Source organism: Varanus komodoensis, unplaced genomic scaffold (assembly GCF_004798865.1).
Source record: "Varanus komodoensis strain SLA01 unplaced genomic scaffold, ASM479886v1 scaffold8, whole genome shotgun sequence".
NCBI lineage: Eukaryota > Metazoa > Chordata > Lepidosauria > Squamata > Varanidae > Varanus > Varanus komodoensis.
Window position 1 is genome coordinate 2940142 of NW_025336481.1, and position 13692 is coordinate 2953833.

Consider the following 13692-nt stretch of genomic DNA (forward strand, 5'->3'; position numbering starts at 1 on the left):
CGCCGTGCCAGGTGCGCGCAGGCTGCGCCGGGAGCGAGGGTGCGGTGCGGTGCGGAGCGCGGCCGGCCGCTCTCTTGCAGCTCGGCCGCGGTTTCGTTTCTTGGGGCGCCCGGCGGCCAAGCCTATGGCAGCCCGGCTCGGAAATTACATCAGGCGCTGCCCCGGCCCCGGGGAGGAGCCGCACCGCCCCTCGCCTCGCCGAGGCGCCTCCCCCAGCATCGCCGGAGCGGCCTCGCGAGACGGGTGCAGCCCCGGGTGCGGTGGGGTGGGGTGCCGCGCGGGCCCCCGCATCGCCCGCTCGGACGGGCGCTCCCGCGGGGGGCGCTGGGAGAAGCGCTCCGCTCCTCCCGGCCCTGCCTGGCCTTCGTTGCGCAGACCAAGCGAGCGCCTGGCGGGGTCCTCCGATGCCCCGCGCCCTGGGAATAAGAAGAGATGGGGAGCGTGTACAAAGACAGCGAGGCATCCTGAAGGCGAAGGGCGCGATCCTAAGCATGCGTGGATAGGGAAAAAAGCCTGCGATTACCAGCGTTCTGCCGTAACGTGCTAAGCATTGCGCCAGCACAAGCTTGTACCTGGATTGAAATTCAGTGTTTCAGGAACTAGCTGATGAAGGACACCCTGTGCTTTTTGTCAGCGGAATGGCTCAGATTCTGGAAGGGAGTGGACCGTAGGGGGATCTAAGGGATTCTGGCCCGTGGGCCCTGCTGCCAGGCTTTGGGGAGCCAGAATCCCAGGTGTGGCATTCCACTGTGGCCCATCCATAGAACGCAAGAAAAGCCCTGCTGGATCTGACCAAAGTCCACCTGGCCCAGCACTCTGCACGCACGGTGGCTCCCAGCTGCCCCAGGATCCCTCCAGCAGGATGGGGCAAGGCCTCCGCCTGACCAGCTCCTCAGCAACTGGTGCACGCAGGCCTGCCCCCTCTGGTGAGGGAGGGAACACGTGGCCAGCCAGGCTAGTCCCCACTGGATCGCCTCCTCCCACACGAATCCGTCCAATCCCCTTTTAAAGCCAGCCAAACTGGCGGCCAGCCCCACTTCCTGTGGCTGGGAATTCTACCCTCTAATTATACACTGGGCCAAGAAGTCCTTCCTTTGATCTGTCCGTAACCTCCCACCATCAAGCTTCATGGGGTGGCCTTGGGTTCAAACGTTAAGGGAGAGGGAGAAAAAGCAGGCCTTATTCTAGACATCTCTGTCGCGTCTGCCCTTGTTGGCCTTTGTTCTAAGCTGAAGAGTCCCCGTTGTCGGAGCTGCACTTCATAGAGGCAGCTGTAATGCTATTCTTTGCGCTTCTGCCAACTCAACAGTGTCGTTTTTCAAGATGAGGCAACCAGAACGGAACATAATATTGCAAATGCAGTTGCGCTAAAGATTTGCGTAAGGAGAGCGCAGTCTTGGAATTCTGTTTTCTCCCTAATTCTGCCTCGCGCGGAGCTTGCCTTCGTCACAGCAGCTGTGCACTGGGCCGGCACTTTCGCCGAGATGCCCACCACTCCCTCAAGACCCCTTCCTCCGCAGCCCCTGCTAGTTCCGACCCCATTAGAGCAGGGGTCCTCAAACTTTAGTTCTAAAGGGGGCCAGTTGACGGGTGCCAGCAGTGGGCATGGGCCGCCAAGGCGGTGCCGGCGGGGGGTGGGGGGGGCGCAGGCCAGTGAGGTGGCAGAGCGCGCGCCTGCGAGGCCAGGTGAGGATGGGGGCCGTGGGGCGAGGCACCGGCTTGTTCGTGAGGAGATCGTTTTCTCCAAGCTAGCCCAAAACGACCTTCTCGCGAGCAAGCCGCACGCCCGCTGTTTTTATAGTTGTGAACTGTTGTATTTTTTGTTTGTTTATATTATATTGTAAGCTGTCCTGAGACAACTGCTTGTATAGGATGGGATAAAAAATATCCTAAATAAATAAATAATATCTTAATATCTGGGCTACTAGGGTGGCATATAAATGCAAATAATAAATAAATAATAAATAAAATGCATCCAGAACCAAGAATATTCTAGACGTCGTAGCAAAATATGACAGGCTCTGCCCCAAAGAGTTTACAGTCTGCGTGAGGTGCAAGACTTCAGGGGACAAAGGAGAGATAAAGGAGAGACAAATGCACATATATAGAGATAGGAAAGGGTCAGATGGCTTTGGTGGTGAAGCAAAGCTTTGATGTTCAGGAAAAGGTAGATAATGGTTTTTTTCACAAAGCAACAGTGTGCAAGAGAGTGATATACTGACTGAGCTTGAATGAGTAGTATCTCTTCCCAGTTTTGAGGACAGAAAATCAACATGCTGAATCTGACATTTGCACAGAACCTCGGCCCAGACTGGATGCTAGGTTGCAGCTATATTATGTCCTCAAACTAGTACTTAGTGCCAGCCCAACTCTTTTCCATCTATTCCCTGTCCTTCCACAGGGTGAATTCCTCTCTTTGTTTTGCTTTCCCATTCCTTTTCACAAAGGAAATCCCTGTGAACTGAGCAGTTTCCCTATGCAATCACATTCACTTTCCATTTCTTCCTGGCTTTTTCAACCTGTTGCAAGTCCCCTTTCATGCTGCAGTAAGAGTCAAAGTCTGATGTGACAAAACTTGGGACTGAATACAGCCCTTTAAAACACAACACAACAAAACAAAACAAGTGTTGTGATTTCTTAATGTATTGTAGGCTGCCCTACTCTAAATGAATTTCCCCTCTTCCTGTAGATATAGGGTTGTCCTTTGCTATACTATTATTATTTATTTGCTTGGCTATATAATCTGCACTAAGGAGCCTCTTGATGCAGGTGAAGGAGGAGAGCGCAAAAGTTGGCTTGAATCTCAACATTAAGAAAACTAAGATCAAAGAAATGGAGGTAGTGACAGATTTTATTTTCCTGGGCTCCAAGATCACCACAGATGGGGACTGCAGCCAAGAAATTAAGAAGACGCTTGCTCCTGGGGAGCTTATTCAAACAAACAAAAAAGAAAAAGAACTTATTCAAACAAAAAAAGAAAAGTTGCAGAAGAAAACAGAACATTTAATGATACATGGGTAGATTCATTTGCTTTCACTGCTGATGAGACTGTATGCTTAATATGTGGTGAGAAATGGGCAAACAACAAAAAGTTGAATGTTGCAAGTCATTTCCAGAATAAACACACAGCCTTTGCTGAAAAATATCCAGATGGAGATGAGAGGAAAAAAAGCCATTTTGGAACTGATGCAGAAGGTTGATCTGAGCGAGAATCATGATTTAAGTTCAGCTTTTTATTTCATAAATACGAGGTGGACTCAAATAGACATTGAGTATTTTATTTGAAAGTAACCTTCAACCCAGCATCTTTTTTTTCAGAGTTCAAAATGTTTTGTGGCATGCAGAAATATTTTTTTTTCTCTGTAGCAGTTCATTGACTTCATAAATGCAACACGCTATAGTTTTTTTATACATAGCATAAAGGTAAAGAACGATGTATGCAGTGTTATCTTCATTTTAGATGTCGAAAGGGTTTTGTGGTGCCCGGTGTTTTCTTTTCTGTGGGAAACGGGTCCAAATGGAGCTCTGAGTGTGTAAGGTTGCTGCCCCCTGCGCTGGTGCATATGTGCCCGCCCGCCCCCCGAGATCGGCGGCAGAGGCCCTTCTCCGGGAGCCCTCCGTGAAAGACATTAGGAGGGTGAGTACTCGGAGGAGGGCCTTTTCTGCGGTGGCGCCCAACCTATGGAACGTGCTCCCCAGAGAGGTCCGCAGAACAATAAGAGGAATAATAAGGCAGAACAATAAGAGGAAGACCAAATGTAAGATGGATGGCCTCCATAAAGGAAGCCCTGGCCCTGAAAGTACAAGAGCTGAGCAGGGCTGTCCAGGGCAGGACAGTTTGAAAGGCTGCCGCCATTCAGAGATGACGCTATGACGCTCAACTGTGACATGGGCGAAGGAGTCGGCCGCCGGAGAGGTGGCCGCGTGGGTCGCAAAGGAGGTTGGCGGAAGTCCCTGGATGGCGCTCTGGACGCTCCCTTATACTTTGGTCAAGGGGGTTGACTTGGGCTTATGCCCGCCCGCCCCTTCAGACCGGCGGCAGAGGCCCTTCTCCGGGAGCCCTCCGTGAAGGAAATTAGGAGGGTGAGTACCCGGAGGAGGGCCTTCTCTGTGGTGGCACCCAATCTATGGAATGCGCTCCCCAGAGAGGCCTGCCTGGCGCCGTCATTATTTGTTTTTTGGCGCCGGGGCAAGACCTTTTTATTTAAACGCTATTTTAACTGTTAATGGTTTACTTGATTTTAAATTGACCAGGCTGCTTCCACTATTTTATTTTATGTATTTTATTTATTTGATGAATTTTTTGCATTTTTATAGGGGATTTTAATGATTGTAAGCCACCCCGAGGCTCATGCTATGGGGCGGCATATAAGTTGTCTAAATAAATAAATAGTGTACGGGACCTCATGGCACCACCAAAAGAGTGGGCTGGCATGACAGAGTTCCTGGGAATCGTGGTGCTGGGGATTGACCGGGCTGCCCTCCAGATTTGTTGGACTAAACACCCATCATCCTCAGCAAGCACAGCTATTTAAACACAAAATAATCTGGATTTTACAGCACAACCCTAAGGCTGTGAAAAGGGGGGAGCTGGGATAGCAACATAATTAGAGGATGGTGTACAGCTGGCAGAGGCTGGCATGTACGGACTTGGAGAGAAGCAATTCACCAGTCTGCTTCTCCGGCGGCGCGTTTAAAGGGGCTCTGGACTCCATCTTGAGTGTGCCATCTGGGGGTACAAAGAAGGGTGTGTTTGTGTGCAAAAATTCATAAAGCTTAGAAAAACCCTTGCCACTGCAGCAATTGAAACTTAGGGCCCCAAATCTTTCCGGCCCCCCCTTGAAGGGCAAGGTTGCAGCTTCCATCCCGGGAAGTCTTCCTCAAGACGCCGGGAGAGCCAATCCGAGGCGGTCCAGACGATACCGACGTTCCTGAGCGGCCACGTGGCAGCTCCCCGGGCATCTGCAAGCCGCTGATGTCGGACTTTGCTAGCAATCAGCCCGTAGCAAAAGGGCAAAGGATGCTGAAGTTTCAGTTTCCATTTCTCAGGGCTGAGCGTCAGCCTGTCACGAGTTTCAGGGCAGGGAGGTAGCGCTTTTCTCTTGAGGCACCTCTTCTGCTTGCCAGTTTGTTTCCCTTTCTGATGCAATCAAGAGAAAGAGGGAGGGAGAGATCTGTCCGCTCTGCGCACTGTTATGCTTCCGCTGAAGCTTTTCCCTGCTTCTGTTTGTGTGTGCATGTGTGTGAAACTCAAACCACAACCTCCACTGTTATTTTAAAATCAGCGCAACTTCCTCAAACGCAGGGGTTGCTGCAAACCATTTTCCGTCAGGGTTTCTGCATGAAGGGTGGGAAGCCAAACGGTGGCCTTCCCCTGGATCGAGTCCCAGCCTCAGAAGGAAGAAATGCCAGGTGAACCACACCTGGCCCTGCCAAAGCCAATAACAGCAACCGAGCAGCATTAATTTCCCATTAGAAGGTATCAAATGAGCACAGAATTTACAAAGAGGGCTTAGGTTTCAGCAGAGAGGAAACTCAGGCGCAAGAAAGTGTCGCAAGAAAGTGTCTAGCTCAGGGTCCTGCCATCATATGGTCTGGGCAGTTTCATGCTCTTAACGCTTAGGTTAAACAAGAAGTTGACCTCAGATCTCGTTAAGTCCAAGGGCCATTTCTAGGGTGGATCTGATGTAAATCAAATCAATTTAACTCACAATTTAACTCAATCACTAATCATGGTTTTCTGTATGCATGCTTTAGCTCTCCTTTCATCCCTATCACTTACCCTTAGGTAGAGGAGCTTCATTAAAATATTCCCAAACTGGGTCTCTTGATGACCTGCTGCCATTATCGGTTTTCTAATAAGAAAGAATAATGTGATAAACCTCAGGCTTGGTGCGACTTGTGTGTATTCTGCTCAAAAGGGCTCCCTTTCATTGTTACTGGCTGCCTGTCCCTCCTCAAAGTTAGTTTCTTGCTGGGTTCCCCACAATCTTCTTCTGTTCATTGATTTTTTTTTTTTTTTGAAACTGCACTTAAGAGGTGAGGGGTTGATTCTGCTTACACAGATCTGCAAAAGAACAAATTCGGGATTCGGGTTTATTCAGACGGACAAGGCAATACATGGGGCGGGCAGGCAGCCCCCGAAGGGACTGCCAAGACTGAGTCTGTGCAGGATGGTTTTATATCCTTTCAGTTAGAGAGACAGTTTCGGGAGGGGGGTCAGGTGGGGGATGACTTAGGCAGTGTGCTAGAGGCCATGTTAGGGTAAAACAATAGCGCTGAACACAACAGAGAGAACCTTCAGAACAGGTAAACGATTACCAGGCTTAAGGTGTGCCCCACAGGCCAGGCCTTTCAGGAAGAGAGGTTAAGAGCATCTCTGAGGTGCAGGTGGGAAGCCAGGCTTGGCTACATGGATGCCTGGTCAGATCTAAAGCTGTTCTTACGGTGTCGGGCTTTCCCTTGTCCTGGCCCATCCTTAAGCATCTAGCCAGGTGCACCTCCAGGTTATGTGGTTGTAAAAACACATTAACTTCTTCTGATTAATGTTCCTGTATCCAATATGCCATTATGGTCGAAGCCCAAGTTGCATATTGAACCACTAGCGCAATCCTTTCCGAGGAAGCCCATCGAATTGCAGGCAGGGCGTCCGAGGCCGGGGTGGCCAGTCGGCTGAGGGGCAGCCCTGTTCCCAATGCTCTGCAGCAGCTCCCCCTCGGGAAGGGCGTGGGCAGGCCCCCCTCAGGGAGCTGTAGGCTTGCCCCAGGCCGGAGCGGTCCCTTGGGGCGCCGGGGCCATGGCTCTGCTCAGGCCAGGCACAGCAGGCCGGCTGGACCTGCCAAGTCCACTGCGGCCTTCTCCCTCGCCACGAGCCTATGCCCACCCTTGCGAAGCTACGCCTGCCTCTTTGCGGCTTGTGAAAATTTCTCCCCAGTGTCTCCTGGGTTCCTGCTTAAAATTGCTCGGCAAGGACGGGCTCTCAGTTCCACGATTGTGCCCAGATTTCTCTCCTGCCCTGTCCAACATCCTGCTGACTTACAGATGAAGAAATGTTCAGGAGAACGCCAGTGTTTCCTATTGTGAAACGGTGCCGTTCTTATTTTTAGATGCATTTGTAATATTTTTATACAGAGCAAGTATTTATGCATTTGAAGCTTCTGTCTAACAGGTCTTAGATATGAGGAGGAACATGTTTGATTAGGAAAAAATATCCTGTACATGCCCCACTTCTGCATTTTTCAGTTCACTCTGATCCTAGGCCCCTTCTAACTGCAGGAATTTATTTATTTATTTATTTATTTATTTATTTGGAAAATTTCTATGCCGCCCTATTCGCCGAAGCCTCGGAGTGGCTTACAAATAAATCAATTAAAATACTATAAATTAACAATATAAAACAAGTTAACAGTATAAAATAAGTCACCCTGGCCAACGAATAAAATAAATAAATACCATTAACAATTAAAATGACTTTTGAATAAAAAGGAATGGCAGAGTTTGCTCCTGCTGTTCCAGTGCCATTCACACTTACTTGGGAATAAGTAGCCAGTGTGGCGTCGTGGTTAACAGCGTGGGACTGGGACTCAGAGGATCCGGGTTCGAGTCCCCACTCGGCCATGGAGCCAGCTGGGTGACTCTGGGCCAGTCACAGACTCTCAGCCCAACCTACCTCACAAGGTTGTTGTTGTGGGGATAAGATGGAGGAGGAGAATGATGTAAGCTGCCTTCAGCCCTTTGTAGGAAAAAGGCAGGATATTTTATTTATTTATTTAATTGTTTAGACAACTTATATGCCACCCCCTTCGCATAAGCCTTGGGGCGGCTTCCAATCATAAATAAATTCCATATACATATGCATAAAAAAGTGGAGACATCCTGGCAAAATTTTAAAATCCATAAAATCAATAAATAACATTAACAATTAAAATAACGTTTAAATAAAAAGGTCTTGGCCTGGCACCGAAAAGCGAATAACGACGGCGCCAGGCGGACCTCCCTGGGGAGCGTGTTCCATAGATGGGGCGCCACCACAGAGAAGGCCCTCCTCTGGGTACTTTGCCTCCTCATGTCTTTCACGGAGGGTTCCTGGAAATAAATAAATAAGCAAGCAAGCAGCATTTTGTGGCTGAGAAATAAACTCATGAAAAGGAGCATCTGGAATCAGTTCTGTGCCCAGCTGGCTGCTCCCTAATTACATATCTGTTCTAAAAGAAGAATGAAGAAATGAAACTGCGGTAAAACTGCTGCACCCTTGGGGCTTTTCTCTCTGGCCAATCATTCGTGGTGAGGGCTGGAATGGGGCCTTACCTGCTAAATGGGAATCGAGGATTTAAAAACTGACTCCTCTGTAGCTTCTGGTTTGTTTCGATAAGGAGGAAAGTAAAACCTAAGAAGCAGCCCTTTCCTCTCTCTTCCGCCTTACGTCAGCACAGGAATGTCTCCGAGGATTTAAAACTTGTGACTCCTCTGTAGCTTCTGGTTTGTTTAGATAAGGAGGAAAGCAAAACCTAAGAAGCAGCCCTTTCCTCTCTCTTCCGCCTTATGTCAGCACAGGAATCCCTCCGCTGCACCCCAGAAAGCTAAAGCGGTCTTGGGTGGCATGCTTTAAAACAGGTGCACCTTAATATATGATCTGGCCAGGGCAACTTCTTCTTCCTTCTCTTTTCTCCTCCTATATTCTTTATTTACTTATTTTATACTGTTAATTTTAATTTTATATTATTATGTTGTATCTCAGTGTATTTTTTGTATTTTTGTATTTAGTGGTAATTTATTATGTTCTATTGTATTTCAATGTATTTTATTGTGTTGTAAGCCGCCCCGAGGCTTCGGCAAGGGGCGGCATAGAAAAGTTATAATAATAATAATAATAATAATAATAATAATAATAATAATAATAATAATAATAAAAATAATGCATGCTCATGCTGCCACAGGGAGCGTCCAAACTGTGGCCGTACGCTCATCTTTTTTGCATCTCAGGCTGCTGTATTTTTAATTCTGTGCCGTGTCAGTTCCATCTGTATGTTGCATTAAGTTGTCCTAAGACTACAGGCGGAAGGTGAGGGCAGAATTAAAATCAGGTCCGTGTTTTGGGTCGTGTTCACATGTGCTAGCTGGAGGTGTGCGTTCATTTGCCATGACGTAACCATTCATCGCAGCAAGCAGGTTTATTGTAAATGGGTCGCTCTGACTGGGCTAGCCATTTCGGGGATCTGAAAAAACAACGGTCAAGGCTTTAAACACTGTCATTGTTTTGGCACCAGGCTGATGTCAAGGCTTTTCAAAAACCTTTATGTATTCAAAAGCTCGATATGTTTATTTTTATCTTTATCTTTACTTTTTATTTTATTATTTATTTAATATGTTTATCTTATCTTTATGTTTCTTCATGTACTCAAAGCTCTTTGTGTCAAGCTTTTCAAGACACTTGGGGCCAGGGCTTGGGAATGGTACCCAACCCAGAAACTTCATAGGTCTGTCCTCCAGGATGTGTTCTTTTAGCTGTTTTTCATTGTTTTTAAATATTTGTGGTCTGGAGATGTTTATACAATTTTATTGTATTGTTTTATGAATGGCTATAAACTGCCCAAAGAGCTTCAGCTACTGGGTGGTTTAGAAATAGTGAAGGAGGAGGAGGAGGAGGAAAATGGATGGTGTGGAGAGCTTTTGTGAATACCTTGGACTAACAGAAAGACAAGGAAGGGGTCTTAGATCCAGTCAGGCCAGAACTGTCTCTGGAAGCAACAAAACGGAGGCGGTCATCCTGAGAAAGTAACACTCCTTGGAGGAGACAATCTTGCCAGGGAAAGTCAAAGGCTGGAGGAAAAAAAGGAAGGCCAAATAAGAGACTGATGGACTCCTTGGAGGAAGCCACAGCCTTGAACGTGTAATTGCTGAGCGGGATTGTCATGCAAAAGACCTTCTGGGGGGCTTTTATCTAATCCAAGGCAGTTTGATAGCACATAACAGCGGAATAACAACTGACTGGTATCTCGGCATAGGCAAAGCTGCCAGGTCAGGGAGAAAGTCTCTATAGCTCTTCCCCCATCACACCCTTTTTCTAGTTTGGGGAGATTTATATTAAATGCTGCACATGATAGAGATGTTCCCTGTGGCACCTGCAGCGTGCAGCCCGGATGCTGCCTGATTGCCATGAGGGGAGCAGAGAACTGTTCATAGCCATTAAATTGCCATTTCCAGTTCTGTCCCTCAAGCTCTGACATGGGCCTGTCAGGACAAAATGAGCAAAAGCTCTGCTGTGAGATGGCTGTGAAAAACCAGGTGCTGTAAGAGCAGTTTTAGACTTAAGGTGGGATCCTGATCTCGTCAGGAATCCATGTTGCCAGGCTTGACCCCGAAGGGCGCTATGGGTAAGCCAAAGCATGCCTTTCCTGCAGCTGGGTGCTTTTCGGTCTTTTGGCTTCATCCAGTCAACCCTTTTGTTTTATTCTCATGAGCCTCTAGCAAACTGCCCCCTTTCCCCCCGCCCAGAACTATGTATGTCACAGACAGCTTATACAGCAGGGGTGCCCAACCGTTTGGCTTCTCTGGGTCGCATTGGAAAGAAAATGTCTTGAGCCACGCAGAGACACTAACCAAAGTTGATAAGCAAAAAAAAAAAAAAAGTCTGTGCATAATTTTCATGATACCTGCCACCACAGAAAAGCAAAACAGTCCTCACATAATCTTAATTATGTGGCGCCCCATTTGGAGAGTCTTTTATTTTATTTATTTATTTATTTAAAACATTTCTATGCCGCCCCATCGCAACAAAGCCTCGGGGCGGCTCACAACACATAAAATCGTCCAGCAAGTCCAAAGTTTGTGATCACAGAGAAAATGAACATATCTAAGCAATAAAACTTCATTCTTTATTTTTTATTATAAAAGTAAAAGAGGGCAACATAATTTTTGATTGTGAGCCGTCCCGAGACGCATAGGCCAAGTGAAAGTCTTTCTCTTACTGAACTGGAGAGTCACTTCCCTAGCTGGGTAAAGTTGGTAAAAAGAGTCAATAGATGCCCAATGGGATGGAGTTATCTAGTGGTTGGATTTTTTTTTTTAATGTAATGCCCCACCTTTCTGCTAAAAGAAAAAATAGCACTCAACATGGCTATTCTGTAGAATGAAATTCCCCAAATTTATTCCCATGTTAAGGGCTAGGAATTCTTTCTCCCTTTTCAAAATCCTACTTGAGTACTGTCATATTTCAAGGGATCCTTTAAAATAAATTGCCAACATACGCTGGATCATGGAGAAAGCTAGGGAGTTCCAGAAAAACATCTACTTCTGCTTCATTGACTATGCTAAAGCCTTTGATTGTGTGGATCACAACAAATTGTGGCACGCTTTTAAAGAGATGGGAGTCCCAGACCATCTTATTTGTCTCTTGAGAAACCTATATGTGGGTCAAGAAGTAACAGTGAGAACTGGACACAGAACCACTGATTGGTTCAAAATTGAGAAAGGAGTTCGGCAAGGCTGTATACTGTCGCCCTGCCTATTTAACTTATATGCAGAGCACATCATGAGAAAGGCGGGGCTAGATGAATCACCAGTTGGAATTAAGATTGCTGGGAGAAATATCAACAACCTCAGATATGCGGATGATACCACTCTAATGGCAGAAAGTGAAGAGGAACAAAAGAGTCATTTGTGGGTGAAGGAGGAGAGCTCAAAAGTTGACTTGAAACTCAGCATTAAGACAACTAAGATCATGGCATCCAGTCCTATCACTTCCTGGCAAATAGATGAGGAAGAAATGGAGGTAGTGACAGATTTTATTTTCCTGGGCTCCAAGATCACCGCAGACGGGGACTGCAGCCAAGAAATTAAAAGGCGCTTGCTCCTGGGGAGGAAAGCTATGGCAAATCTAGACAGCATACTAAAAAGCAGAGACATCACCCTGCCAACAAAAGTGCGTATAGTCAAGGCTATGGTTTTCCCAGTTGCAATGTATGGCTGTGAGAGCTGGACCATAAGGAAGGCTGAGTACCGAAAGATTGAGGCCCTTGAATTGTGGTGCTGGAGGAGACTCCTGCGAGTCCCCTGGACCGTGAGGCGATCAAACCGGTCAGTCCTAGAGGAGATCAACCCTGACTGCTCTTTAGAAGGCCAGATCCTGAAAATGAAACTCAAATACTTTAGCCACCTCATGAGAAGGAAGGACTCCCTGGAGAAGAGTCTAATGCTGGGAACAATAGATGGCCAAAGAAGGAGACGGCAGAGGATGAGGTGGCTGGATGGAGTCACTGGGGCAGTTGGTGTGAGCTTGAGTGGACTCCGGGGGATGGTGGTTATGTGTATTTATTATTATGTGTATTTAGGCAGTATTAAACTTTGCTATTCTAGCATCAGATCAACCCCACCCCTGCCATCTTGTTTTGCTTAACTTCTGACCTGAAGAAAAAATTTCAAGAACTCAGAAGCTGTGCTATTCGCTTGCAACACTGTTAGATGATCCTAATTCTAGTCTTGGCCTTCTGTTGCAACTTTTTGTGAGGAATCCCGGATCTTTTTGCCAGTTAGTTGTCAAATGGTTCTCTCTGGCTCCCCCTGGTGACCTGCAGAAGGAAAATACTCTTATTTGTGCCGTGCCTTCTAGCTACCAAGCTGGAAATTTAAAAAGTTGCTTCCTGCAAAGTTAATACCAACATTCAGTGTGCATGTTAGTAGTCTCAGTTACCGAAGTTCCAGACTTTGCAGCTTGGGAGCACAATTCCCCTTTCACCTTATCAGAGGTTTTCGCTGCTGTTCCACACCACGGACCTGTGTCTGGTTTTTCCAGAAATGCTGACGACGTGCAGAAAATGTGTGCAAGTGGCAGGACGAAGGGGAAACTTCAATGTTATTTCCTTGGAGGAAGCCATAATACAGATATACTCTGATGGATGAATTTGGGCTGCAGCCAATTTGGTGCTTGTGACCTTTGGTGCCAAAGCAGTCCTTCTGGGAGCCGAGCTGCCCTGTCGCAGCTACTAGCTCTGTAACCAGTTCCTCAGCCCGTCCAGCAATCTTGCTCTTCAGCTTTCTTTTAACATCGCGCACCCCACTCCGTTCGTTCCCTCCTCCGATTTCAAGAAACTGGTTTCCGAGCCTTTGTATTGCGGATCGGTGTGACATCTGTGACGTTGCCACTGGGATTGTCTGTTCCTGTGGAGTCGATTCTTTTCCCACCTTAATAGGCATGGAGTGCTGGCATTTCAAAGGCAGATAGATACCGACGTGGAATTGCTGAAGTACAATTCAACAAGAAAGGGGCTTAAATTGGGGCAAGGACTGTTTTAAGGTACTGCGAGCGTTGATGGCTTGCAATTTATTTCTATTCCACCCCGTCGCTTAGGTTCTCTGGGCAGCTGATGTCTCACAATGATGTCTATCCCATTTGTGAATGGCAGCTGTTACGATTTGCATTTCAGTCCCATTTAACCTTGACGGCTCACCCTACCTTGCAAGCAGGTGTATGTGCCGGAGGGTCGACTGCATGTTTTGCTAGGCCTGGTTCTCCTGAGCACATGCCTATCGTGTTAAAAACGACTACACGGCAACAGAAACAGGCCCACAGCCGTTCCATGGGATGCGGTCGGGGCTTCTTCTCCAGGCAACCTCAGAATTTTGCCTGCCCTCAGACAATGAGCAGGCAGGGCGTGAGGGTCAGCCTTGTACTGATAGAGCTGGGAGCAACCTGTG